This window comes from Puma concolor, chromosome B4 (genome assembly GCF_028749965.1).
Source record: "Puma concolor isolate L17-30 chromosome B4, mPumCon1.1.hap2, whole genome shotgun sequence".
NCBI lineage: Eukaryota > Metazoa > Chordata > Mammalia > Carnivora > Felidae > Puma > Puma concolor.
In genome coordinates this window covers 99,378,202-99,403,796 of record NC_141673.1, presented here as the reverse complement: position 1 = coordinate 99,403,796, position 25,595 = coordinate 99,378,202, and the positions used below count along the sequence as shown (strand labels likewise).

The following is a 25,595-nucleotide window of genomic DNA, read 5'->3' as shown; positions in this document are numbered from 1 at the left end:
TAGTTATAAATAAATGTCCCATTTTTGTTTCGTAAAAACAAAAGAAACAACAACCACAAAAAAACCCACTCTTAAACACAGAGAACAAATTGATGGTTGCCAGAGGGAAGATGGGTGGGGGAATGGGTAAAATAGATAAAGGGATTAAGAGGCATAAACTTCTAGTTATAAAATAAAGAGTCATGAAGACAAAAAGTACACCATAGGGGATATAGTCAAGAATATTGTAATAATGGGGCGCCTGGGTGGCGCAGTCGGTTAAGCGTCCGACTTCAGCCAGGTCACGATCTCGCGGTCTGTGAGTTCGAGCCCCGCGTCAGGCTCTGGGCTGATGGCTCAGAGCCTGGAGCCTGTTTCCGATTCTGTGTCTCCCTCTCTCTCTGCCCCTCCCCCGTTCATGCTCTGTCTCTCTCTGTCCCAAAAATAAATAAACGTTGAAAAAAAAAAAAATTAAAAAAAAAAAAAAAGAATATTGTAATAATGTTATATGGTGACCACACTTAACCGTGGTTAAGCACCAAGTAATGTAGGAAATCGTTGAATCAATATGTGGTAGTCCTGAAATGAACATAACATTGTATGTTAATTACATTTCAATTAAAAGAAAGAAAAAAAGAAAGGACCTCAACATATGGTATGTACATGCAATAGAATATTATTCAACCTTGCAAAGGAAGGACGTTCTGGCACATAGTACAACACCGTATGGTAAATCTTAAGGATGTTATGTTAAGTGAAATAAGCCAGTTTCAAAAAAGACAAATAGTGTATTGGCTCACTTATATGAATTATCTAAAGTAGTAAAGTTCACGGAAACAGCAAGTAGACCACTTGGTTACCAGTGGCTGGAGGTGGTGGTGGGGGTGGGGTGGGCAGTACTTTGTTTAATGGGTATCGAGTTGCAGATTTGCAAGATGAAACGATTCACAATGCAAATATAGTTAACAGACACTACCGGACCATGCGCTTAAACACTGTTAAGAAGGCAAATTTTTGGTGTTATTACCACAATAGAAAAAAAAAAAAAATTGCTGACCTGGTGTTCAGTAATGAGAAACAGGGGAACAGAGGTGACCTTATCCGAAAATCCTCAAGGTGCAAGGACAGTGTTTTCAGTCCCGCCCAGAGAATTGGAGAATGGTCGACTGTTGGAGGAATGCAGAGGGGTATTGGGAGGTGAGAGAGAAGTGAAGAGTGCAGCACTATCACCCCACTCCCGTTCCCCTCATTTAACATTGACACATGGACCTGTACGCACCATTCACTAGCTTTTTTCAGATACGGAAATGTGAACAAAATGATTCCTGCCGGATTCAAACAGTTAAACCTATTGCCTTTTGAGAATGTTTTAAGATATTAAGAGCGTTAGGCATGGTTTCAGAGAACTGAGAGAAATAAATGCTAACCACTAAACAACTTATCGGTTGGCTGTGGGTTGTCATCGCTTTGCTTTGCTTTCTCGCTCATTCCTGTCCGGCTGCCCTGCATAAGTGGCAGTTTTGTTCTTGTTGTTGTGTAAGTCTCAGGACTTCAGTGTTCCGTGAAAACAGGTACACTTGCTGCCTTCTTCTGTGTGCCTGCAGAGTTTGCATGCAAAGCACGTTTATAATTTATTTGCAGTATGGTAGTATCTATGTTTTGGCTGTTAGATTGAAATTTTCCCTTGAACCATGACTGTTTTGTAATGCCAGAGGATAACTACATGCGTACATACTGAAGGGATGAATGAATGCGTGATGCACTTGTTGTGATTGTCCTATGCTTCGTATTTGCACTGGGGATTAGATGCATAACACTGCCCGTATTGGTTGCTAGGGCTGCAGTAAAAAGGTGCCACAGACCGGAAGGCTTAGTTCTGGCAGCTGGATGTCCAAGATCAAGATGTCAGCAGGGTTCATGTCTTCTAAGGCTGCTCTCCTTGGGTTGGAAATGGCTGTCTTTTCTCCATTTCTTCACGTGATCGCCTCTCTGCATCTATGTCCTAATCTCCTCTATTGACAACGACACCAGTCATATTGGGAACAGGCTCACCCTAAAAGCCTCATTTTAACTTAATTATTTCTTTAAAGACCATTTTCCCAAACAGTCACAACTGGGGTGCAAGGGCTAGGATTTGAATATATGAATATTTTGGCAGGGAGGGGAGTATAGTTCAGCTCATAAAATATCCTAATAAGTTTTGCACTTTTAAATCAGGGTAATGGTTATATTTGACTGTAGATGGTTTGTGTGTGTGTGTGACTAAACTTGGAATTATTAATATAAGCTGATCATCCTGCAAAAATTAAAGATATCTAAACACCAACTGAACCTACCGATTAACCCAAGGCAAAATACAAACTCTTCCAAATTGTTCATGCACTGTCTATAGCTCGTTTCATAAGGAGTACGCCAATGCTGAGAATGTTTTCAACATTATAATGAAAATATGATACTGCACAGAAATGATTTCTGTTCGAAGTTCAGAAATTTCCACTGCGAACAAAATTAGGCCAGTTGCCTTGATGCACAGGAAATACCACAAATATCTTCCTAGAAACATTTACACATGGGGCGCCTGGGTGGCGCAGTCGGTTAAGCGTCCGACTTCAGCCAGGTCACGATCTCGCGGTCCGTGAGTTCGAGCCCCGCGTCGGGCTCTGGGCTGATGGCTCAGAGCCTGGAGCCTGTTTCCGATTCTGTGTCTCCCTCTCTCTCTGCCCCTCCCCCGTTCAAGCTCTGTCTCTCTCTGTCCCCAAAATAAATAAACGTTGAAAAAAAAAAATTTAAAAAAAAAAAAAAAAAAAAAAAAAAAAAAGAAACATTTACACATTTTACCCTTCAAAAAAATGTTTGTTTATTTTTGAGAGAGTGAGAGTGCACGCTCAGAGAGGGGCAGAGAGAGACGGGGACAGAGGATTTGAAGCAGGCTCTGTGCTGATCCAGACAGACCAATGTGGGGCTCAAACTCAAGAGCTGTGAGATCATGACCTGAGCCAAAGTCAGACGCTTAACTGACTAGGGCCACACAGGTGCCCTGAAATGTTTGCGTTTTTATTTTTTTATTTAGTTTTTTAATGTTTATTTAATTTTGAGAGAGAGAATGAGAGAGAGACAGAGCACGAGCAGGGGAGGAGGAGAGAGAGAGGGAGACACAGAATCTGAAGCAGGCTCCAGGCTCCAGTTGTCAGCACAGAGCCCGAAGTGGGGGCTCGAACCAATAAACTGTGGGATCATGACCTGAGCCGAAGTCGGGACGCTCAACTGACTGAGCCACCCAGGCGCTGCCCATTCACTTTATTTATGTATTTATGCATTTATGCATTTATGCATTTATGGATGTATGTATGTATTTATTTATTTATTTAAATATAATTTGGTTGTCAGGTTAGCTAACATACAGTGTATACAGTGTGCTCTTGACTTTGGGAGTAGATTCCCATGATTCATCGCTTACATACAACACCCAGTGCTCATCCCAACAAGTGCCCTCCTCAATGCCCATCACCCATTTTTCCCCTCCCCTGCCCCTCCCCCCAAAAAAACGTCAGTTTGTTCTCTGTATTTAAGAGACTCTTATGGGTTTGCCTCCTACTCTGCTTGAAACTATTTCTTCCCCTTCCCTTTCTCCATAGTCTTCTGTTAAGTTTCTGAGGTTCCACATATGAGTGGGAACATATGATATTTGTCTTTCTCTGACTGACTTATTTCACTTAACATAATAGCCTCCAGTTCCATCCACATTGTTGCAAATGGCAGGATTTCATTCTTTCTCACTGCCGAATTATATCCCATTGTATATATATACCACAGCTTCATCATCCATTCATCAGTTGATGGACATTTGGGTTCTTTCCATGATTTGGCTGTTGTTGAAAGTGCTGCTGTAAACAATGGGGTACATGTGCCCCTATGCATCGGCACTCCTGTATTCCTTGGGTAAATTCCTAGCAGTGCTCTTGCTGGGTCATAGGGTAATTCTATTTTTGAATTTTTGAGGAACCTCTACCCTGTTTTCCAGAGTGGCTGCACCAGTTTACATTCCCACCAACAGTGCAAGAGGGTTTCCGTTTCTTCACATCCTTGCCAACGTCTGTTGTTTCCTGAGTTGATAATTTCAGCCACTCTGACCAGTGTGAAGTGGTATCTCAATGTGGTTTTGGTTTGTATTTCCTTGATGATGAGTGATGCTGAGCATCTTTTCATGTGTCTGTTGGCCACCTGGATATTTTCTTTGGAAAATGTCTATTCATGTCTTCTGCCTATTTATTCACTGGGTTATTTGCTTTTCAGGTGTTGAGTTTGGTAAGTTCTTTATATACTTTGGATGCTAACCCTTTATCTGATATTTCATTTGCAAATATCATCTCCCATTTCATTGGTTGCCTTTTAGTTTTGTTGATAGTTTCTTTTGCAATGCAGAAGCTTTTAATCTTGATGAGGTCCCAATAGCTCATTTTTGCTTTTCCTTCCCTTGCCTTTGGAGATGTGTCAAGTAAGACGTTGCTGTGGCTGAGGTCAAACAGGTTGTTGCCTGTTTTCTCCACTAGGGTTTTGATGGTTTCCTGTATCACAGTTAGGTCTTTCATCCATTTTGAGTTATTTTTGTGTGTGGTGTAAGAAAGTGGTCCAATTTCATTCTTCTGCATGTTGCTGTCCCAACCTCCCAACACCATTTGCCAAAGAGACTGTCTTTTTTCCATTGGATACTCTCTCCTGCTTTGTCAAAGATTAGTTGGCCATACCTCTGTGGGTCCATTTCTGGGTTCTCTATTCTATTCCATTGGTCTGTGTGTCTGTTCGTGTGCCAATAGCATACTGTCTTGGTGATTACAGCTTTGTAGTAGAGGCTAAAGTCCAGGACTGTGATGCCTCCCACTTTGGTTTTCTTTTTCAACATAACTTTGGCTATTCGGGGTCTTTTGTGGTTCCATACACATTTTAGGATTGTTTGTTCTAGCTCTGAGAAGAACGCTGGTGCAATTTGGATTGGGATTGCATCGAATGTGTAGATTGCTTTGGTAGTATTGACATTTTAACGTTATTTGTGCTTCCAACTCATGAGCATGGAATGTTTTTCCATTTCTTTTTGTCTTCTTCAATTTCTTTCATTAAGTTTTCTATAGTTTTCAGCATATAGATCTTTTACATCGTTGCTTAGGTTTATTCCTAGGTATCTCATGGTTCTTGGTGCAATTGTAAATGGGATCGATTTCTTGATTGCTCTTTGTGCTGCTTCATTAATTGTGTCTAGAAATGCAACTGACTTCTGTACATTGCTTTTGTATCCTTCAACTTTGCTGAATTCATGTATCGGTCCTAGCAGCTTTTTGGTGGAGTCTTTTGGGTTTTCCATGTAGAGTATCATGTCATCTGTGGAAAGTGAAAGTTTGACTTCTTCTTTGCCAAACTGGATGCGTTTTATTTCATTTTGTTGTCTGATTGCTGAGGCTAGGACTTTCCAACACTATGTTAAACAAGGGTGGTGACAGTGCACATCCCTGTCGTGTTCCTAATCTCAGGGAAAAGGTCTCAGTTTTTCCCGATTGAAGATGATATGAGCTGTGGGCTTTTCCTATATGGCTATTATGATGTTAAGGTATGTTCCTTCTATCGCGACTTTTGTTTTTTTAGTAAGAAAGGATTCTATGTTTTGTCAAATGCTTTTTTTTGCATCTATTGACAGGATCCTATGGTTCTTATCCTCTCTTCTATTAAAGTGTTGTATCGCATTGATTGATTTGCAAATATGGAACCAGTCCTGCAGCCCAAGAATGAATCCCGCTTCATCATGTGAAAAATTCTTTTATTATGCTGTTGAATTCGATTTGCTAGTATCTTGTTGAGAATTTCTGCATCCATGTTCATCAGTGATATTGGGCTGTAATTCTCCTTTTTGATGGGGTCTCTATCTGGTTTGGGAATCAAGGTAATGCTGGTTTCATAGAATGAGCCCAGAAGCTTTCCTTCCATTTCTATTTTTGGAAGAGCTCAAGAAGGATAGGTATGAACTCTGCTTAAATGTCTGGTAGGGGGCGCCTGGGTGGCACAGTCGGTTAAGCGTCCGACTTCAGCCAGGTCACGATCTCGCGGTCCGTGAGTTCGAGCCCCGCGTCGGGCTCTGGGCTGATGGCTCAGAGCCTGGAGCCTGTTTCCGATTCTGTGTCTCCCTCTCTCTCTGCCCCTCCCCCGTTCATGCTCTGTCTCTCTCTGTCCCAAAAATAAATAAAAAAAAACTTTGAAAAAAAGAGAAAAAAAAGAAAAAAAAAAGAAGAAAAAGAAAAAAGAAAGAAAAAAAAGGAAAAAAAGGAAAAAAAGAGAAAAGAAAAAAGAAAAAAAAAAAAATGTCTGGTAGGATTCCCCTGGGAAGCCATCTGGCCCGGGACTCTTATTTGTTGGAAGATTTTTGCTCCGTCATTCAATTTCTTCACTTGGTCTGTTATGGGTTATGGGTCTGTTCAAATTTTCTATTTCTTGCCATTTGAGTTTTGGGAGTGTGTAGGTGTGTAGGACTTTGTCCGTTTCTTCCAGGTTGTCCAGTTTGTTGGCATATAATTTTTCATAGGATTCTCTAATCATTGTTTGTATTTCTGTGGTGCTGGTTGTGATCTCTCCTCTGTCATTCATGATTTTATCTATTTGGGTTCTCTCTCTTTTCCCAGACTTCATAGAAGTCTGGCTAGGGGGTTATCAGTTTTGTTTATTTTTTCAAAAAGAAAAACCAGCTGTTACAGTCATTGATTTGTTCTCATGGTCTTTTTTATTAATCTATATTGTTTATTTCTGCTCTAATCTTTATTATTTCTCTTCTTCTGCAGGCTTTGGGGTTTCTTTGCTGTTCTGCTGCTAGTTTCTTTAGGAGTGTGGTTAAGTTTTGTATTTGGGATTTTTCTTGTTTCCTGAGCTAGGCCTGGATTGCAATGTATTTTCCTCTGAGGACTGTCTTTGCTGCACCCCAAAGGGTTTGGACTGTCGTGTTTTCATTTCATTTGCTTCCATATATGTTAAAATTTCTTCTTTAATTGCCTTTTGGCCCATTCATTCTTTAGTAAGATGTTCTTTAACCTTCATGCATTTGGAGGCTTTCCAAATTTTTCCTTGTGATTGGTTTCAAGTTTCAATAATTATGATCTGGTATGCATGGTATGATCTCAATTCTTTTATATTTATTGAGAGCTGTTTTGTGATCCAGTTTGTGATCTGTCTTGGAGAATGTTCCATGTGCACTCTAGAGGAATGTGGATTCTGTTTCTTTTCTTTTCTTTTCTTTTCTTTTCTTTTCTTTTCTTTTCTTTTCTTTATTTTAACTTTTATTTATTTTTGAGACAGAGAGAGACAGAGCATGAACAGGGGAGGGTCAGAGAGAGAGGGAGACACAGAATCTGAAACAGGCTCCAGGCTCTGAGCTGTCAGCACAGAGCCCGACGCGGGGCTTGAACTCACGGACCGCGAGATCATGACCTGAGCTGGAGTCGGACGCTTAACCGACTGAGCCACCCAGGGGCCCCGTGATTCTGTTTCTTTTAGATGAAAAGTTCTGAACGTATGTGTCAAATTTTCGGTCTAATCCATTATTTCTTTATTGATTTTCTGCCTGGATGATCTGTCAGTTTCTGTGAGTGGAGTATTCAAGTTCTTAAAGTTATTAAAGTCTTTCACGTTGGGAACATAAACATTTATAATTGTTAGCTCTTCTTGATGGACAGACCCTGTAATTATGATATAATGCCCTTCTTCATCTCGTTACAGTCTTTAGTTTAAAATCTAGCTTATCTTTGACTTCCAGTAGCATGATAGATTCTCTATCCCCTTACTTGCAATCTGAAGGTGTCCTCGGGTCTAAAATGAGTCTCTAGTAGACAACATGTAGATGGATCTTATTTTTTATTTTTTTTATCCATTCTGATACCCTATGTCTTTTGATAGAAGTGTTTAGTACATTTACATTCTGAGTGATTATTGAAATATGGATTTAGTGTCATTGTGTTATCTGCAGGTTTCATGCTTGTGGTGATGTCTCTGGTCCTTGGTAGTCTTTGCAGCATTCCACACACCGAGTCCCCCTTAGGATCTCTTGCAAGCTGGTTTAGTGGTCATGAACTCCTTTAGTTTTTGCTTGTCTGGGAAAGCATCTCTCCTTCTATTCTGAATGACACCCTTGATGGATAAAGGATTCTTGGCTGCATATTTTTTTCCTCTTCAGCACACTGACTGTTTCCTACCCCTTCCTTCTAGCCTGCCAAATTTCAGTGGACAGGTCTGTTAGTACCCTTAAGTGTCTACCCTTGTAGGTTGAGGCCTGTTTGTCCCTACCTGCTTTTAGAATTCTCTCTTTATCTTGGTATTTTGCCAGTTTCACTATGATATGCCATGGAGAAGGCCTATTCTTGTTCATCTGAAGGGAGTTCTCTGTGCCTCCTGACTTGGATGTCTGCTTCCTTCCCCAGATTAGGGAAGTTGTTAGCTTTCATTTGGTAAGAATTTCAAGTAACCTTTCTGCCCCTTTCTCTCTCTTCTTCTTCCTCTGAAACTCCTATGACACAGAAACTCCTCTGATACTCTCTAATTCTCCCCTCGTGGTCTAGTATTTTCTTATCTCTTTTTTTCTCAGCTTCATCATTTTCCATAATTTTATCCTCTCTTTCACTTATTCTCCCCTCTGCCTTCTCCACCCTTGCTGTCACTGCAAGTAGTTTATTTTGCATCTCCTTTGCAGCATTTCTTAATTTGTCGTGACTGTCTCTTAGTGCCTTGATCTCTGTAGCAATACATTCTCTGATGCCTTCTGTGCTTTTTTCAAGCCCAGCTATTAATCTTGTAACTATTGTTATACATTCTCAATCAGATATATTGTTCATATCTGTTCTGAGTAATTCTCTTCCTGTCATTTCTTCCTGTAATTTCTTTTGAGGAAAGTTCTTCTGTTTTGTCATTTTGGCTAGTTTTCTGTCCCTTATGTGTCTTAATAGCTTATTATGTGTCCTGCTGCTGTGAGCACTATTATATTAAAAGGGGTCATACACTTCCCAGGGCCTGGCTCTTCAGGAGGTGTTTTTGGAGTATGTTGCATGCTCTCTCTTTTTGTGACTCCGGTTGATTTATCTCCCTATGCATAGTGGTGATTTGGATCTTCCATCAGGTGTGCTTTGATTTGTTCATTGAAGTACCCTGGAAAAAAATTAAAAAGGTGGGGGGAGAGGTGGCAGAAAAAGCCTTATCCCCTACAAAAAGAGAAATGACGGGGTGGGGAAAGAGAGAAGAGGAAAAAACATATTGACCAGGCAGAGAATTGAGGAACTATATGGCTTAATCCAGAGAGAGAGGAAAATAAAGAAGGAGACACAGAAGTGGTGCAAAACAATAGATCAAAAGTGTCTGCTTAAACAAACCACAACTAGAATAGATAAGGGAAGAAACAAGAGGAAGAAAAGGCAATATATACATATATATATATATATATATATATATATATATATATATATATATATAAAGAATTGACCGAGAATCAAATCAGGAAATGCAAAACCATTGGACCAATATCTGATGGTGACTTGGAACAAGTGGCTGCACTGGTCTGGAAGAGGGGCCGTCTGGCTGGGTGAGCGTCAGTCTTGCTCCATTAGATACGCAGGTTACCAGGAGGGGCGTGGTTTGTGTAGGTTGGCCCCGCCTCCACTGTGGACCCTCTGTCCCATTCCCTGTCCCATTCCCTGAAGCCCCACTTTGTTGGCGATGGGCAGGAAAATTGTGACACCCCTGTCTCTCCTCCCCTGACCACGTGTCCCAGACCACTCTGTTCAGGCCGTCCTCACAGTGCCGCGTGGGCATGAACCAGGCCGTTTATCCTGCTCCACAGTCTCCCATGCCTCCCAGGTGCTGGGTGGGATTGCAAACCCCAGTGTCTTAAAGGATCCTGATCTGTGTGCCCCTGTTCCAGGGTAGTGCCACTCCACCCAGCAAGCTGACAAAGGGCCTCTGGCTGGTGGGCTGGTGAGTGGCTACATGTTTTTTCCCCAGAGCACTTAAGGGAGAGGACTGCTCTGTCCAACTGTATCTCTGAGCTCACTACAGATCCCAGAGCTGGTCCTTCTTCTCCCATAGGCACACGTACAGGAGGGCAGGCCCCAGTTCGGAGAAAGTCCTGCAACCCTGGATCATGTTAGAAATTGGTTCTTTCTCTCTCTCTCTCTCTTTTTTTCCGTTCCCTGTTCCATGATTTTTCTCTTGTCCAAATACAATCCTACACTTCCGCAGCCTTTCTTTCTCTTCCTTGCGTCTCTCACAGAAGGGGATCCCTCCTTTCTGTGCCTACACCACCCATTTTATTTTTCCCAACTTCTAATCATGCACCTATGGACCGCCAAGGTGTTCCCGTGGACCTCTGGAGAGGTTTCTGTCACTCTGTAGCCTGGATGCCCAGAATTCCAAGTCTTCTGGCCTCTATACTGCTGTGTTTGAGGGATGAGGAAACTCCGGGTCCCCCTATTTTTCCACCATGTTGACTCCTCACCTCACGATCTATTTCCCCTTCGGCCGTCTTTTTCTTCCCTGCATCTTGTCAGACACGCCAGGTCCTGTGCTTGTCCAAAGGGTGTTTTTGCTTGCATCACACCTTCCTTAAAATTTTTAAGTGAAACTACCATATGACATCTTAACCCCACTTCTGGGTATACATTCAAAAAAATTGAAAGCAGAGGCCCAAAGAGATATTTGCATAATCATGTTCAGAACAACCCTACTCACAATAACCAAGAGTTGGAAGCAACCCATAGAGTCATTGAGAGATGAATGGATAACGAAAATATGATACATTAACACCTTGAATGGTTAGAAACAAAAAGATAAGAAATAGCAAGTGTTGGTGAGGATGTAGAGGAAAAAAAAAAAGCAAAACCTCCTGTGAGATGGGTGGGAAGGTAAATTGGTGCAGCCACTGTGGGCAACTGGGTTTTTTATAGAGGTTCCTCAAAAAATTAAAAACAGAAATACCATACGATCCAGTAATCCTACTACTGGGTATTTACCCAAAGAAAACAAAAGCACTAATTTGAAAAGATACATGCCTTCCTACATTTATAGCAGCATCATTTACAAGAGCCAAGATACAGAAGCAACCCAAGTAGTAGCCATGGATAGATGAATGGATAAAGATATTAATCAGCCATAAGAAAGAATGAGGGCTTGTCGTTTTCAACAACATGGATGGTCCTGGAGGGTGTTATGCTAAGTGAAATGAGTCAGTCAGAGAAAGACAAATACCATCTGATTTCACCCATATGTGGGCCCTCAAAACCAAAACAAAGAAATAAATGAATAAAAAAACACTGTTCAAGAACTGGGTCCTCATGAGGCCAGGAGCGAGGATTTGGCCACAGATGAGGACAGGGAGGAAAGCATCCACAAACTGAAAGAAAAGGTGAATAAATGGAAGGGACATGGCTTTGGCTTCAAAGAAGGGTCTGGAGCACGGACGTGGGAGGATTATGACAGTGTGGAACAGGATGGCCATGAACCTGGACCACAGCACTCTATTGAAGGCTGAATTCTATTTGTCACTGGAGTCCAGGAGGAAGTCACCGGAGAAGACACCCATGACAAATTTGGAGAGTGTGCAGAAATAAAAAAACATCCACCTCAACGTGGACAGGCATACAGGATACCTGAAGGGGTATATTCTAGTTGAGTAAGAAACATTCAAGGAGACCCAGGTTGCTATGGAGGAACTCAGTGGGCAGCATTTTATGGGACAGCATTTATGCGCCACCAGTGTGGACTGGTGTTTTGTTCAAGGTCCACCCAAGGGCAAGGGGGGAGGTGGCCGAAGATGCAGCAGGAGTCCAGACTAGAGGCAGCACTGACTGCAACTCTGTTGTCCAGATATTCTCTCCAGAGATTCTATTTGACCATGGAGGCTTGGAGAAATAAGGGTGGGGTAGAACTCACTGTGTTTATATTTCATCTCTCACTCTACGTGCTTGGAGTTTTTTGTTTGTTTGTTTTTGTTTTGTTTTGCTTTTGTTTTAGTTATAAATAAATGTCCCATTTTTGTTTCGTAAAAACAAAAGAAACAACAACCACAAAAAAACCCACTCTTAAACACAGAGAACAAATTGATGGTTGCCAGAGGGAAGATGGGTGGGGGAATGGGTAAAATAGATAAAGGGATTAAGAGGCATAAACTTCTAGTTATAAAATAAAGAGTCATGAAGACAAAAAGTACACCATAGGGGATATAGTCAAGAATATTGTAATAATGGGGCGCCTGGGTGGCGCAGTCGGTTAAGCGTCCGACTTCAGCCAGGTCACGATCTCGCGGTCTGTGAGTTCGAGCCCCGCGTCAGGCTCTGGGCTGATGGCTCAGAGCCTGGAGCCTGTTTCCGATTCTGTGTCTCCCTCTCTCTCTGCCCCTCCCCCGTTCATGCTCTGTCTCTCTCTGTCCCAAAAATAAATAAACGTTGAAAAAAAAAAAAATTAAAAAAAAAAAAAAAGAATATTGTAATAATGTTATATGGTGACCACACTTAACCGTGGTTAAGCACCAAGTAATGTAGGAAATCGTTGAATCAATATGTGGTAGTCCTGAAATGAACATAACATTGTATGTTAATTACATTTCAATTAAAAGAAAGAAAAAAAGAAAGGACCTCAACATATGGTATGTACATGCAATAGAATATTATTCAACCTTGCAAAGGAAGGACGTTCTGGCACATAGTACAACACCGTATGGTAAATCTTAAGGATGTTATGTTAAGTGAAATAAGCCAGTTTCAAAAAAGACAAATAGTGTATTGGCTCACTTATATGAATTATCTAAAGTAGTAAAGTTCACGGAAACAGCAAGTAGACCACTTGGTTACCAGTGGCTGGAGGTGGTGGTGGGGGTGGGGTGGGCAGTACTTTGTTTAATGGGTATCGAGTTGCAGATTTGCAAGATGAAACGATTCACAATGCAAATATAGTTAACAGACACTACCGGACCATGCGCTTAAACACTGTTAAGAAGGCAAATTTTTGGTGTTATTACCACAATAGAAAAAAAAAAAAAATTGCTGACCTGGTGTTCAGTAATGAGAAACAGGGGAACAGAGGTGACCTTATCCGAAAATCCTCAAGGTGCAAGGACAGTGTTTTCAGTCCCGCCCAGAGAATTGGAGAATGGTCGACTGTTGGAGGAATGCAGAGGGGTATTGGGAGGTGAGAGAGAAGTGAAGAGTGCAGCACTATCACCCCACTCCCGTTCCCCTCATTTAACATTGACACATGGACCTGTACGCACCATTCACTAGCTTTTTTCAGATACGGAAATGTGAACAAAATGATTCCTGCCGGATTCAAACAGTTAAACCTATTGCCTTTTGAGAATGTTTTAAGATATTAAGAGCGTTAGGCATGGTTTCAGAGAACTGAGAGAAATAAATGCTAACCACTAAACAACTTATCGGTTGGCTGTGGGTTGTCATCGCTTTGCTTTGCTTTCTCGCTCATTCCTGTCCGGCTGCCCTGCATAAGTGGCAGTTTTGTTCTTGTTGTTGTGTAAGTCTCAGGACTTCAGTGTTCCGTGAAAACAGGTACACTTGCTGCCTTCTTCTGTGTGCCTGCAGAGTTTGCATGCAAAGCACGTTTATAATTTATTTGCAGTATGGTAGTATCTATGTTTTGGCTGTTAGATTGAAATTTTCCCTTGAACCATGACTGTTTTGTAATGCCAGAGGATAACTACATGCGTACATACTGAAGGGATGAATGAATGCGTGATGCACTTGTTGTGATTGTCCTATGCTTCGTATTTGCACTGGGGATTAGATGCATAACACTGCCCGTATTGGTTGCTAGGGCTGCAGTAAAAAGGTGCCACAGACCGGAAGGCTTAGTTCTGGCAGCTGGATGTCCAAGATCAAGATGTCAGCAGGGTTCATGTCTTCTAAGGCTGCTCTCCTTGGGTTGGAAATGGCTGTCTTTTCTCCATTTCTTCACGTGATCGCCTCTCTGCATCTATGTCCTAATCTCCTCTATTGACAACGACACCAGTCATATTGGGAACAGGCTCACCCTAAAAGCCTCATTTTAACTTAATTATTTCTTTAAAGACCATTTTCCCAAACAGTCACAACTGGGGTGCAAGGGCTAGGATTTGAATATATGAATATTTTGGCAGGGAGGGGAGTATAGTTCAGCTCATAAAATATCCTAATAAGTTTTGCACTTTTAAATCAGGGTAATGGTTATATTTGACTGTAGATGGTTTGTGTGTGTGTGTGACTAAACTTGGAATTATTAATATAAGCTGATCATCCTGCAAAAATTAAAGATATCTAAACACCAACTGAACCTACCGATTAACCCAAGGCAAAATACAAACTCTTCCAAATTGTTCATGCACTGTCTATAGCTCGTTTCATAAGGAGTACGCCAATGCTGAGAATGTTTTCAACATTATAATGAAAATATGATACTGCACAGAAATGATTTCTGTTCGAAGTTCAGAAATTTCCACTGCGAACAAAATTAGGCCAGTTGCCTTGATGCACAGGAAATACCACAAATATCTTCCTAGAAACATTTACACATGGGGCGCCTGGGTGGCGCAGTCGGTTAAGCGTCCGACTTCAGCCAGGTCACGATCTCGCGGTCCGTGAGTTCGAGCCCCGCGTCGGGCTCTGGGCTGATGGCTCAGAGCCTGGAGCCTGTTTCCGATTCTGTGTCTCCCTCTCTCTCTGCCCCTCCCCCGTTCAAGCTCTGTCTCTCTCTGTCCCCAAAATAAATAAACGTTGAAAAAAAAAAATTTAAAAAAAAAAAAAAAAAAAAAAAAAAAAAAGAAACATTTACACATTTTACCCTTCAAAAAAATGTTTGTTTATTTTTGAGAGAGTGAGAGTGCACGCTCAGAGAGGGGCAGAGAGAGACGGGGACAGAGGATTTGAAGCAGGCTCTGTGCTGATCCAGACAGACCAATGTGGGGCTCAAACTCAAGAGCTGTGAGATCATGACCTGAGCCAAAGTCAGACGCTTAACTGACTAGGGCCACACAGGTGCCCTGAAATGTTTGCGTTTTTATTTTTTTATTTAGTTTTTTAATGTTTATTTAATTTTGAGAGAGAGAATGAGAGAGAGACAGAGCACGAGCAGGGGAGGAGGAGAGAGAGAGGGAGACACAGAATCTGAAGCAGGCTCCAGGCTCCAGTTGTCAGCACAGAGCCCGAAGTGGGGGCTCGAACCAATAAACTGTGGGATCATGACCTGAGCCGAAGTCGGGACGCTCAACTGACTGAGCCACCCAGGCGCTGCCCATTCACTTTATTTATGTATTTATGCATTTATGCATTTATGCATTTATGGATGTATGTATGTATTTATTTATTTATTTAAATATAATTTGGTTGTCAGGTTAGCTAACATACAGTGTATACAGTGTGCTCTTGACTTTGGGAGTAGATTCCCATGATTCATCGCTTACATACAACACCCAGTGCTCATCCCAACAAGTGCCCTCCTCAATGCCCATCACCCATTTTTCCCCTCCCCTGCCCCTCCCCCCAAAAAAACGTCAGTTTGTTCTCTGTATTTAAGAGACTCTTATGGGTTTGCCTCCTACTCTGCTTGAAACTATTTCTTCCCCTTCCCTTTCTCCATAGTCTTCTGTTAAGTTTCTGAGGTTCCACATATGAGTGGGAACATATGATATTTGTCTTTCTCTGACTGACTTATTTCACTTAACATAATAGCCTCCAGTTCCATCCACATTGTTGCAAATGGCAGGATTTCATTCTTTCTCACTGCCGAATTATATCCCATTGTATATATATACCACAGCTTCATCATCCATTCATCAGTTGATGGACATTTGGGTTCTTTCCATGATTTGGCTGTTGTTGAAAGTGCTGCTGTAAACAATGGGGTACATGTGCCCCTATGCATCGGCACTCCTGTATTCCTTGGGTAAATTCCTAGCAGTGCTCTTGCTGGGTCATAGGGTAATTCTATTTTTGAATTTTTGAGGAACCTCTACCCTGTTTTCCAGAGTGGCTGCACCAGTTTACATTCCCACCAACAGTGCAAGAGGGTTTCCGTTTCTTCACATCCTTGCCAACGTCTGTTGTTTCCTGAGTTGATAATTTCAGCCACTCTGACCAGTGTGAAGTGGTATCTCAATGTGGTTTTGGTTTGTATTTCCTTGATGATGAGTGATGCTGAGCATCTTTTCATGTGTCTGTTGGCCACCTGGATATTTTCTTTGGAAAATGTCTATTCATGTCTTCTGCCTATTTATTCACTGGGTTATTTGCTTTTCAGGTGTTGAGTTTGGTAAGTTCTTTATATACTTTGGATGCTAACCCTTTATCTGATATTTCATTTGCAAATATCATCTCCCATTTCATTGGTTGCCTTTTAGTTTTGTTGATAGTTTCTTTTGCAATGCAGAAGCTTTTAATCTTGATGAGGTCCCAATAGCTCATTTTTGCTTTTCCTTCCCTTGCCTTTGGAGATGTGTCAAGTAAGACGTTGCTGTGGCTGAGGTCAAACAGGTTGTTGCCTGTTTTCTCCACTAGGGTTTTGATGGTTTCCTGTATCACAGTTAGGTCTTTCATCCATTTTGAGTTATTTTTGTGTGTGGTGTAAGAAAGTGGTCCAATTTCATTCTTCTGCATGTTGCTGTCCCAACCTCCCAACACCATTTGCCAAAGAGACTGTCTTTTTTCCATTGGATACTCTCTCCTGCTTTGTCAAAGATTAGTTGGCCATACCTCTGTGGGTCCATTTCTGGGTTCTCTATTCTATTCCATTGGTCTGTGTGTCTGTTCGTGTGCCAATAGCATACTGTCTTGGTGATTACAGCTTTGTAGTAGAGGCTAAAGTCCAGGACTGTGATGCCTCCCACTTTGGTTTTCTTTTTCAACATAACTTTGGCTATTCGGGGTCTTTTGTGGTTCCATACACATTTTAGGATTGTTTGTTCTAGCTCTGAGAAGAACGCTGGTGCAATTTGGATTGGGATTGCATCGAATGTGTAGATTGCTTTGGTAGTATTGACATTTTAACGTTATTTGTGCTTCCAACTCATGAGCATGGAATGTTTTTCCATTTCTTTTTGTCTTCTTCAATTTCTTTCATTAAGTTTTCTATAGTTTTCAGCATATAGATCTTTTACATCGTTGCTTAGGTTTATTCCTAGGTATCTCATGGTTCTTGGTGCAATTGTAAATGGGATCGATTTCTTGATTGCTCTTTGTGCTGCTTCATTAATTGTGTCTAGAAATGCAACTGACTTCTGTACATTGCTTTTGTATCCTTCAACTTTGCTGAATTCATGTATCGGTCCTAGCAGCTTTTTGGTGGAGTCTTTTGGGTTTTCCATGTAGAGTATCATGTCATCTGTGGAAAGTGAAAGTTTGACTTCTTCTTTGCCAAACTGGATGCGTTTTATTTCATTTTGTTGTCTGATTGCTGAGGCTAGGACTTTCCAACACTATGTTAAACAAGGGTGGTGACAGTGCACATCCCTGTCGTGTTCCTAATCTCAGGGAAAAGGTCTCAGTTTTTCCCGATTGAAGATGATATGAGCTGTGGGCTTTTCCTATATGGCTATTATGATGTTAAGGTATGTTCCTTCTATTGCGACTTTTGTTTTTTTAGTAAGAAAGGATTCTATGTTTTGTCAAATGCTTTTTTTTGCATCTATTGACAGGATCCTATGGTTCTTATCCTCTCTTCTATTAAAGTGTTGTATCGCATTGATTGATTTGCAAATATGGAACCAGTCCTGCAGCCCAAGAATGAATCCCGCTTCATCATGTGAAAAATTCTTTTATTATGCTGTTGAATTCGATTTGCTAGTATCTTGTTGAGAATTTCTGCATCCATGTTCATCAGTGATATTGGGGTGTAATTCTCCTTTTTGATGGGGTCTCTATCTGGTTTAGGAATCAAGGTAATGCTGGTTTCATAGAATGAGCCCAGAAGCTTTCCTTCCACTTCTATTTTTGGAAGAGCTCGAGAAGGATAAGTATGACCTCTGCTTTAAATGTCTGGTAGGATTCCCCTGGGAAGCCATCTGGCCCGGGACTCTTATTTGTTGGGAGATTTTTGCTCCGTCATTCAATTTCTTCACTTGGTCTGTTATGGGTTATGGGTCTGTTCAAATTTTCTATTTCTTGCCATTTGAGTTTTGGGAGTGTGTAGGTGTGTAGGAATTTGTCCATTTCTTCCAGGTTGTCCAGTTTGTTGGCATATAATTTTTCATAGGATTCTCTAATCATTGTTTGTATTTCTGTGGTGCTGGTTGTGATCTCTCCTCTGTCATTCATGATTTTATCTATTTGGGTTCTCTCTCTTTTCCCAGACTTCATAGAAGTCTGGCTAGGGGTTTATCAATTTTTTTTATTTTTTCAAAAAGAAAATCCAGCTGTTACAGTCATTGATTTGTTCTCATGGTCTTTTTTATTAATCTATATTGTTTATTTCTGCTCTAATCTTTATTATTTCTCTTCTTCTGCAGGCTTTGGGGTTTCTTTGCTGTTCTGCTGCTAGTTCCTTTAGGTGTGTAGTTAGGTTTTGTATTTGGGATTTTTCTTGTTTCCTGAGCTAGGCCTGGACTGCAATGTATTTTCTTTTGATGACTGTCTTTGCTGCATCCCTGAGTTTGGACTGTCATGTTTTCATTTCATTTGCTTCCATATATGTTAAATTTTCTTCTTTAATTGTCTGGTTGACTCATTCATTCTTTAGTAAGATGTCCCTTAGCCTCCATGCATTTGGAGGCCTTCCAAATTTTTCCTTGTGACTGGTTTCAAGTTTCATAGCATTATGATCTGGTATGCAGACTCCTTTATCCAGCAAGGCTGTTATTCAGAATAGAAGGAGAGATAAAGGCTTTCCCAGACAAACAAAAACTAAAGGATAAGCCAGCCCTACAAGAGATTCTACAGGGGGCTCTGTGAGTGGAACACTGCAAAGACACAAAGGACCAGATACATCATCACATGCATGAAACCTACAGATGACACAAGGACATTAAATCCATAGCTTTCAATAATTACTCTGAATTTAAATGGACTACCAAATTCTCAAAGTCTTTTTTTTTTTAATTTTTTTTTTTAACGTTTATTTATTTTTGAGACAGAGAGAGACAGAGCATGAACAGGGGAGGGGCAGAGAGAGAGGGAGACACAGAATCTGAAACAGGCTCCAGGCTCTGAGCTGTCAGCAGAGAGCCCAACACGGGGCTCGAACTCACAGACCGTGAGATCATGACCTGAGCTGAAGTCGGATGCTTAACCGACCAAGCCACCTAGGTGCCCCTCAAAGTCTTTTTTAAAAATATATATTTATTTTGAGAGAGAGAGAGAGAGAACAGGGAAGGGACAGAGGGAGAGCAAGAGAGAGAATCTCAAACAGGCTCCGTTCTGTCAGTGCAGAGCTGGATGCAGGTCTCGAACTCACCAACCATGAGATCATGACCTGAGCCAAAATCAAGATGGATGCTTAACTGCCTGAACCACCCAGGCACGCCACAAAGTCTTTCTTTTACAAAGTGATATGATCCCCTTGTCATGTGAATCCTTCTACTGGTATTTGGTCCATATTCATGAAGCATTTACTATGTTATGCTTCATGTTATTTGCTTGGAGGGTCATATAAGTAAAATTTAAATATAAAATACAAATACACAATGCCAAGTTAGCAACAGCAAATGTTAAGCACAATTTAGGTTTTCAAAAAAAAAAAAAAAGAAATAAAAGGGTTGGGTAAATTCGCAGCTGATGTTGGGTGGGTGGTTGTGGTATAGGAAATGGTGGTGAAAGTAAGAGAATTTATCTGAAGAAAAAAAGTCTTAAAACAAAAGAGCTTTGGGTTTTGAACACGATGCAATGTAAAAAATACATAAACAGGTTTTCTGTGTTATTTATTAACAAATATTTATGGTAAATGCATAAAAATATGCATGCAAGTTATCGGCACCAACCTCAGTTTAGATGGTAACTTTGGGAGAAAGAAAAGGAAAAACAAATGGCTTGAGGGGTATCTGTAAATTTTGTTCAGTTTTTAACTTGATGCAAGTGAACTGTGTGCAAAAGTGTTGATTTCTTACATATGCGAGGCATTATTTTATTGAATCACTAATTTATTTAATTTTTTTACTATAAATCCCAAGCAGGTATTGCCCGTATTTTTATTTTCAATATCATTAGTCATTTTGCTTACATGCATTTCATAATCAGAAATTTTTATTTTATACAATTTTTATAAAACATCAACGGATGTTTTATCCCATTTATTTTTGTTGATGTAACAGCTTACCCATAATTTCATCTCTTTATTTTGTGTGTGTGTTTGTGCATATGTGTTTTATGATTATTTTTTGCCATAAGATCTATGTTTTCTTTGTTTTCCTAGGACATAGGTGCACATCTTTTGGAAATTTGAAAGTTTTATAATGTTATTAAGGTCTTTAGTGGTAATATTGCATCTATTTATTTTATTTATTTTGTTAAAAGTTTACGTTGCTTTTATTCTGAGGGAGCTGAGTATCTGCTCAATGCTTTAGAGCCATTTGTAGATCCTTCTGGTAAATGTTCTGTTTTGGTCATTTGACTATTTCTATATTGAATTACTAGCGGTTTCCTTAGTGAATATTTAAGGCTCTTAATATATTAAAGAAATGAACCCATTTAACCCAGATTGATATGTAGCAGTTATTCTGTTTGTACTCAAACAGTTAAGGGACATGATAATGTGGGTATCCATTTTTTCCCCATACCATTCGTTGAACAGAATATTGTTTCCCCATTGCATCTTCTTGGCTACCCCACTTTATTCAAGCACTTCTAATTTATAACTTTTATATCAGGAATCAAGGAACGGGTCAAATCTTCCTGCCACCTGCTTTTTTATAGCCAGCAAACTGGAAACATTTTTTATTTTTACCTTTTTCATTGTGGAAAAAAATTTTTAAAGAATGTTTCGTGGTATATGACTTTCATACTGAATTCAAATTTAAATATCTGGAAATTAATAGCTTTTTATTGGAGTTTTTTTTTTTAATTGAGGTAAGATCAACATATAACATTGTGTAAGTTTAAAGCGTAAAACATGTTGATTTGATACATTTATATATTGCAATATGATTACCCTCATAGCATTTCCGACATATCATATGATTATTATTACTTTTATGTGGTGAGAAGTTTTAAGATTTAGTCTCTTAACAACTTTATATAATACAGCATTAACTATAAGTGCTATGCTGTGCCTTAGAGCTCCATAGCGAATTCATTTTCTAACTGCAGGTTTGAAATCCAATTTCCTGAAACCCAGCCCTTGATAACCACCATTCTATTCTGTTTCTACAAGTCTGACTCCTTTAAATTCCACATAGGGATGCTATCATATAGTATTTGTCTTTTTGTGTGATTTGCCTTACTTATCATAAGGTCCATCCATGTTGTCGCAAGGGGCAGGATTTCCTTCTTTCTCCTGGCCGACTAGTAAATTCCATCTTAAATACTTACCACATCTTCTTTATCCATTCATCCATTGATGGACATTTAGGTTATTTGCATAGCTTGGCTTTTGTGAATAAGGCTGCAATAAACATGGGCCTGCAGCTATCTTGTCTTTTTTCTCCCCACTTTTCTTGAGATATAATGGGTATATAACATTGTATTAGTTTAGGTATCCAACATAATGAGTTCATAAATGAGTATCTATTTTGAAATGATTACCATGATGGATCTAGTTAATGTATATCACCTCATGTGGTTGTAACTTTTGTCCTGTGGTTAAATCTTTTACCTTAGCAACTGTCAAATGTATATTATTGTTAACTGTGGTCACCTTGCTGTGCATTATATATCCAGAACCTACTTATTTTGTAACTGTTAGTTTGTATCTTTTTGACCACCTTCCCTCGTTTTTCTCAACCCACATTTCCTGCCTCTGGCAACCACCAGTATATTATCTGTTTCTATGAATTCAGTTTTTTTAGATTCTACATATAAGTAATATCATACAGTATTTGTCTTTCACTGTTTGACTTGACTCCTTTGCATACTGCCCTTAAGTTTCATTCGTATTGTCGTCACAAATGGTGGGATTTCCGTATTTTCGTGGCTGAATAATATATTCCATTAGGTAGATAGATAGATGGATAGATAGGTAGATAGATAGATAGATAGATAGATAGATAGGTAATAGTTGGATAGATAAATGATAGATAGATCTACCTGTCTATATAATCTCATTTATAATATCTGTCTACCTCATATTTCTTTACCCATTCATCTGTTGATGGATGGTTAGTTTGTTTCTATACCATGGCTATTGTGAATAATGCTACAGTGAACATTGGAGTGCAGATATCTCTTCAACATAATGATTTTGGGGTGCCTGGGTGGCTCAGTCAGTTGAGTGTCCGACTTCAGCTTAGGTCATGATCTCATGGTTCTTGGGTTCGGGCCCCTTATCAGGCTGTGTTGACCACTTGTTCAGAGCCTGGAGGCTGCTTCAGATTCTGTGTCTCCTTCTCTCTCTGCCCCTCCCCTGCTCACGCTCTGTCTCACTCTGTCTCTTAAAAATAAATAAATGTAAAAAAAAAATTAAAAATTAAAGATAATGATTTCTTTTCCTTGGATATATAACCCAAAATGGGATTGCTGGATCATATGGTAGTTCTAGCTTTAATTGTTTGAGGAACCTCCATACTGTTTTCCATATTGGCTAAACCATTAGTTTACATTTCCAACAATAGGGCACAAGTGTTCCCATTTCTCCACATCCTCACTAAAACTTGTTATTTCTTGGCCTTTTGACGGTATCCATTCTAACAGGTCTGAGGCGATATCTTATTGTAGTTTTCATTTGCATTACTCTGATGATTAGTGACACTGAATATCTTTTCACTGACCTGTTGGCCATGTGTATGTCTTCTTTGGAAAAAAAAAAATTCTATCTAGATCCTCTCCCCATTTTGTTTGCTTGTTTTCATTTTGTATTGAGTTGTATGAGTTTTTTTAAAAATATATTTTGAATACTAACCCCTTATCAGCTAGATGGTTTGCAAATATTTTCTCTAGTTCTATAGGTTGCTTTTCATTTTGTTGATCATTACTTTTGCTCTATAGGAACTTTTGGTAGCACCAAGCCCCATTCAGGGCTTGAACCCATGAACCATGAGATCATGATCCAAGCTGAAGTTGGATGTTCAACCGACTGAGCCACCCAGGTGCCCCTGTACAGGAACTTTTTAATTTGCTGTAGTCTTGCTTGTTGATTTCTCTTTGGTTGCTCGTGCTTTTGGTGTCATATCCAAAATACTATTTTGAAGACCAATGTAAAGGAGATTATTCCCTATATTTTCTTTTAGATACTTTATAGTTAAGGGTCTTATGTTTAAGCCCTTTATCCATTTTTAGTTAACTGTTGAGAGGTACAAGTGTCTACCTAATTTTATTTCCTGCATGTGGGTATCCATTTTTTCCCCATACCATTCATTGAACAGAATATTGTTTCCCCACTGTATCTTCTTGGCTACCTTGTCAAATATTGGTAGACATTATTGGAGGGTTATTTCTGAGCCTCCATTCTATTCCATTGGTCTATGTGTCCATATTATGCTGGTAGCACGTCATTTTGATTATTATTGCATTAGAGTATACTTTTAAATAAGAAATGTGATACCTCCAGTTTTGTTCTTTCTGAGGATTACTTTGGCTATTTGGCTAGCCATACAAATTCTAGGATTTTTTTCTGTTTCTTTGGAAAATGCCCCTTGGAATTTTAACAGGGATGGCATAGAATCTATAGGTGACTTTGGGTATTATGGACATTTTAACAATATCAGTTCTTCCAATCCATGAACACGGGATATCTTTCCATTTGTTTGTGGCTTCTTCAATTTGTTTCATTAAAGTCTTGTAGTTTTCATTGGACAGGTCTTTTACTTTTTGGTTAAATTTATTCCTAAGTACTTTATGTTTTCGATGTTATTATACATGGGATTGTTTTCCTGATTTCTTTTTCACACATTTCATTGTTGGTAGATAGAAATGCAATTGATTTCTTTATGTTAATTTTATATCCTACGACTTTACTGAATTTGTTGATCAGTTCCAACAGTTTTTTCGGTTGAGTCTTTAGGATTTTCTGTATATAATAAGATCATATGATCTGCAAATAGAGACAGTTTTGCTTTTCCCTTTCTGATGTGGATACTTTTTATTTCTTTATCTTACCTGATTGCTCTAGCCAGTACTTGTGGTACTATGTTGAGTGAGTGGTGAGAATGACACCCTTGTATTGTTTCTGATCTTAGAGGAAAAGCTTTTAACCTTTCACCATAGACTATGATGCTAGCTCTGGGATTGTTGCATATGGCCTTTATTACATTGAGATACCTTCTTTCTATGCCCAATTGTTGAGTCTTTTTATAGAATGATGTTGTATTGTGTCAAATGCTTTTTCTGCCTCTATTGAGATGATCATATAATTTTTAAAATTATTATATTAGTGTGGGGTATCACATTTATTGATTTACCTATGTTAGACCATTCTTGCATCTCAGGAATAAATCCCACTTGATCATGCCATGGGATCCTTTTCATGTGCTGTTGATCATGTTTTGCTAATATTTTGTTGAGAGCGTTTGTATCTATATTCATCAGGGATGTTGGTCAGTTTTCATCAGGGTAATGCTGGATTTGTGAAGAGAATTTGAGAGTAGTCTCTCCTGCCCAATTTTTAAAAAAAAGTTTGAGAAAGATTGGTATTAATTCTTCTTTAAATTTTTTTTAACGTTTATTTATTTTTGAGAGAGAGAGAGACAGAGTGTGAGCAGGGGAGGGACAGAGAGAGAAGGAGACACAGAATCGGAAGCAGGCTCCAGGCTCTGAGCTGTCAGCACAGAACCCGATGAGGGGCTCGAACTCACAGACTATGAGATCATGACCTGAGCTGAAGTCAGACGCGCAACCGACTGAGCCACTCAGGCACCCCGGTATTTTTAAATATTTGGTAGAATATTTAAATGTTCTTTAAATGTTTGGTAGAATTCACCAGTGCGATCATCTGGTCCTCGGCTTTCCTGTGTTGGGAAGCTTTTGATTCCTGATATAATCTCTTTACTTGCTATTGGTCTGTTCAGACATTCTATTTTTTTGTGCTTCATTTCTGGTAGAAAGGAATTTATCCATCTCTTCTTTGTTACCCAGCTTGCCAGCATATAATTGTTCATAGTAGTCTTTTAGGATTCTTGTATTTCTGTGCTATCAGAAGCTGAAGTGAATCTCGTACAGCATATTGTTGGGTCGTCTTTTTTTTTTTTTTTTTTTTCCATCTAGCCACTCTGTATCTTTTAATTGGAGAATGAAATCCATTTATTTTTAGAGTAAATATTGATATGTTAGCACTTCGTAATGCCATCTTATTAGCTGCTTTCTATTTTGTAGTTCCAAAATATTTTGTTCTTCTTTTTTCTCACCTGCTGCCTACCTTGGCGAAATGGTGATTTTCTATGGCAGCGTGCTCTGATTTCCCTCTCTTTGTTTTTTGTGAATCTACTATAGTTTTTTTTTTTTTTTTTTTTTTTTTTTTTGCTTTGTAGTTCCTATGAGACTTAAATA

At 39.6% G+C, this 25,595-nt stretch overlaps 1 protein-coding gene and 1 pseudogene across 1 annotated transcript in view; one reads left to right on the top strand and one right to left on the bottom strand.

The window, feature by feature from the left end:
• The window catches only part of LOC112867878 (C-type lectin domain family 2 member A), a 435,003-nt gene that overhangs the window by 74,326 nt on the left and 335,082 nt on the right, over positions 1-25,595 (bottom strand). The window lies entirely within an intron of this gene.
• LOC147579338 (RNA-binding protein 8A pseudogene) lies at positions 1,050-11,837 on the top strand (annotated as a pseudogene).